This window comes from Myotis brandtii, unplaced genomic scaffold (assembly GCF_000412655.1).
Source record: "Myotis brandtii unplaced genomic scaffold, ASM41265v1 scaffold240, whole genome shotgun sequence".
In the NCBI taxonomy this organism is placed as follows: domain Eukaryota; kingdom Metazoa; phylum Chordata; class Mammalia; order Chiroptera; family Vespertilionidae; genus Myotis; species Myotis brandtii.
Window position 1 is genome coordinate 3,270,189 of NW_005359064.1, and position 4,371 is coordinate 3,274,559.

Consider the following 4,371-nt stretch of genomic DNA (forward strand, 5'->3'; position numbering starts at 1 on the left):
GGTCCTGGGCTCCAGGGTCTACAGGCCCCTGCCTCCCCCGAGGTTCTGCAGAACAGCCTGAAAACCGCTGCCCTGAGTGCGGGGTCTCTTTCCTTTCTGACGGAGAATCGCTACAACGGAACGCCAGGGCTTGGTTTCTGGATATAGATCACTGTGGCGTCAGATTCCACGTTTCTAGGTGCTTACGGGCCGAGGTATGGAAGGCCATCTCCCCAGCGGCCATCCGGCTGGGGGAGGCACAGTAGACCTTCCCCAGCGCATGATCAATTGGAGCAACGGTTCTCAACCTGTGGGTCGCGACCCTTTGGGGGTCGAACGACCCTTTCACAGGGGTCGCCTAAGACCATCGGAAAACACATATATAATTACATATTGTTTTTGTGATTAATCACTATGCTTTCATTATGTTCAATTTGTAACAATGAAATTGGGGGTCACCACAACATGAAGAACTGTATTAAAGGGTCGCGGCATCAGGAAGGTTGAGAACCACTGAATTGGAGGAAAGGACAAGCTGGGGTTCAAACTTCCCTCCTTTTTCCCTGTTGTTTCCTCCTAACTGGTCAGGTTATCGCAGGGTCACCAGCTCCCTTCAAAATTCTCTGCCAGTGGTGGTGTTTATTTCCTTTTGTTGACAACCATTGTGTGTGAGTGTTTGTTATTCCGTATTTCCTTATTCTCTGTGAGGCCAAGATCCCTGACATCTGTTAAAATTTTTACAAGCTCTAAAATGTTTATATTTTTTTAACTTTTTAAAATCTAAATTAAATGGCAATGTCAAAAGGATTATACAGTTTGCTTTTATTCTTTGAGAAGAAAAGCACCAGCCAGCTGGTTCTGGATGAGGAACTATTTTGTTTCTTGAGATTGCAGTGGGATTGGCAGTTGGCTCCGACGGCAGTGAGGGCGGGGTCGGCTCTGTGGGGTCCTGGTAGGCCCCTGAGGTCACTGCAGACTCGGCTAATGGCATCATCAGGGCTCCGGCTGTTTTCAGTCAGATTAAGCACTCTGACAAACCAAGTTCTGAAACCGCATGCCCTACTGGATGTGCTGGCAGCAGTTGCTAGTGGTTTGGTTTGGATCCACTGTTGTGTCAGCATGGGGTGTGGATCCCTTTCACAAGGTAAATTTAAATATTGCTGTGTCACCGAATAAAGGTCAGCGTATTCTATGTGTGAACGCGCTTCTCCCACCTCCGCTCCACAGCCTCACGGTCACCTGGGGACCGCCAGGCACCAAAGCCCCTTTGGAAGCATCTGCCCGAGCAGTGTCCCTCACCATCTCCCCAGAGCAGTGTCCCTCACCATCTCCCCTGAGCAGTGTCCCCCCCCACCTCCCCTGAGCAGTGTACCCCACCATCTCCCCTGAGCAGTGTACCCCACCATCTCCCCTGAGCAGTGTACCCCACCATCTCCCCTGAGCAGTGTACCCCACCATCTCCCCTGAGCAGTGTACCCCACCATCTCCCCTGAGCAGTGTACCCCACCATCTCCCCTGAGCAGTGTACCCCACCATCTCCCCTGAGCAGTGTACCCCACCATCTCCCCTGAGCAGTGTACCCCACCATCTCCCCTGAGCAGTGTACCCCACCATCTCCCCTGAGCAGTGTACCCCACCATCTCCCCTGAGCAGTGTACCCCACCATCTCCCCTGAGCAGTGTACCCCACCATCTCCCCTGAGCAGTGTACCCCACCATCTCCCCTGAGCAGTGTACCCCACCATCTCCCCTGAGCAGTGTACCCCACCATCTCCCCTGAGCAGTGTACCCCACCATCTCCCCTGAGCAGTGTACCCCACCATCTCCCCTGAGCAGTGTACCCCACCATCTCCCCTGAGCAGTGTACCCCACCATCTCCCCTGAGCAGTGTACCCCACCATCTCCCCTGAGCAGTGTACCCCACCATCTCCCCTGAGCAGTGTACCCCACCATCTCCCCTGAGCAGTGTACCCCACCATCTCCCCTGAGCAGTGTACCCCACCATCTCCCCTGAGCAGTGTACCCCACCATCTCCCCTGAGCAGTGTACCCCACCATCTCCCCTGAGCAGTGTACCCCACCATCTCCCCTGAGCAGTGTACCCCACCATCTCCCCTGAGCAGTGTACCCCACCATCTCCCCTGAGCAGTGTACCCCACCATCTCCCCTGAGCAGTGTACCCCACCATCTCCCCTGAGCAGTGTACCCCACCATCTCCCCTGAGCAGTGTACCCCACCATCTCCCCTGAGCAGTGTACCCCACCATCTCCCCTGAGCAGTGTACCCCACCATCTCCCCTGAGCAGTGTACCCCACCATCTCCCCTGAGCAGTGTACCCCACCATCTCCCCTGAGCAGTGTACCCCACCATCTCCCCTGAGCAGTGTACCCCACCATCTCCCCTGAGCAGTGTACCCCACCATCTCCCCTGAGCAGTGTACCCCACCATCTCCCCTGAGCAGTGTACCCCACCATCTCCCCTGAGCAGTGTACCCCACCATCTCCCCTGAGCAGTGTACCCCACCATCTCCCCTGAGCAGTGTACCCCACCAGCTTTGGCAGTCACCCGGGACGCCTCGCCTCGGAGTGAAGGACCCACCAAGGTTAGTGCAGTGTGTGGCTCCTGCACTGATGCTGCCACATGGGGGTACGGGGGTAATGATCTCAGCGCCAAGGCTGAGACCCAGTCCCCACCCAGGCCTGCCCTGCTGCATGCTTAAACCTTGCGTGAGAGCCAAGGTTTGCAACTTTGAAAATATTCAGTAGCATCACTGAACCATATGTATGTGCACCTATCTCTGTCCCTTTTGTCTGGGTTGACACAGGCAAAGGGAGGAGGACAGCAGCTTGGGCTGCTCAGTATCGGCAGCCACCTGCCCTGGACTCCCCTTGGTGGGATGGGGGTCTGTCCATCGTGGTGACCCCTGTGCCTTGCAGTGTGCCCAGCACAGTCCTGAACTTGGAAAAAATAGGTTCCCAGCCACCGCCAGCTGGACACTTGCTTTCTCCCGTGTTCCCACTGAGGTTTGCGCTGTGTGCACGTGTCCAGGGCACAGAGCCGCCGTGGTGCTGGGGGTGGGGAGGGCCTAGCCTGAGAAGATGAGGCCGAGGGACATTAAGTGGCTCCCCAGTGGCCTGGCCTGTCACAGAGAACATACTAGCCAGGAAGAGCCCCAGATGTGCTTGGCCATCAGTTAGGACCATGAGAAAGAAAGAAAGGAAAGAAGTTAAATCTGCAGCAGAAAGTATCCTTCCGATTTGTCACCTAACTTTGAACCTTATCCCGTTTGCTGTTTTCCCCTTGTACCTTAGATAGACTCATGAGATGGCCCTTCAGCTCCTCACAGTTAGTCACGTGCGTTGTTGTTCCCTATTTGTGTCCCTGATTTTATGTAGCTGTCCCAGTGCTCTTGTGAAGGTCTCACATCTTCTTTTCTCACTTCCCTGTGTCCCAGTTGATGTCCCCATTCGCTTCCCACACAAGGACAATCAGGTTTAAGTAAATGAAACCTTGACCTCCCTCCCCACATACCAGTGAGGTATTTTTTAGTGTCTCAAGGGTGGACACGCTTAGCTTCCAGGAGGCCCTGCCCCAGACCTCAGGCACCGAGCAGGTAGGGCGGTGACCTTTCATCTCCTTTCACTCGGGCATCTGGGGGAAGAGGAGGAGAACTCTTGGGCATGAATAACCAACTACCGAACAAGTTCAGGGCTTAGTCAGGGCGGTTTGAGTTATTCCTGTCAAATGCTGCGCAGAGCAAACGCTGTGCTAACAGGAGCATTATGGGTGCTGCTGCAACCAAGCTGCTGGGTGACCCCAGAGCCGCATCCCAACACGTCTTGCTAATGAGCTGACAGACCTGTTGGCCTGTGTCCTCAGCAGCCTCATGGGTGTGCTGCATGAATGGCCTTTGTGCTGTAGGCCATGCCCTCTGACACGCACGTTAGGTGTCAGTCCTGCAAGGCCCTTCCTTCCCCCAGCAATTTCTCCTCCAACGTTCATGGGTACCAGCTTTCCACTTAAAATCACCTTTAATTTCAAAAAAGAAAAAAATGCCACATTCCTCCTCAGTTCCCTGGGAATTAACCTTTGCATGTGAGTCATTTCCATTCCCAACTTGACTTTAGTAATATCTTCTTATTGCTTTGTCAATTTGTGCCCAACTTAAGCTTTGGCACTTGGTCCTCGTGTATTTTTAGGGTGTGGAATCTTCTTAAATATGTTTTGTTTGTTTTTATAATTGACTAGAGGCCCAGTGCACGAAATTCATGCAGTGGCGGGGAGTGTTCCTCAGCCCACCCTCTCCAATCTGGGACCCTTTGGGGGATGTGTGACTGCCGGTTAGGGATTGGGCCTAAACCAGCAGTCGGACATCCCTCTCACAATCCAGGACT

General features: G+C 54.0%; 1 protein-coding gene across 1 annotated transcript in view; it reads left to right on the top strand.

Moving 5' to 3' along the window:
• Nucleotides 1–4,371, top strand: part of IMPA2 (inositol(myo)-1(or 4)-monophosphatase 2) — a 28,930-nt gene that overhangs the window by 4,162 nt on the left and 20,397 nt on the right. The gene's annotated exons all lie outside the window — the stretch shown is intronic.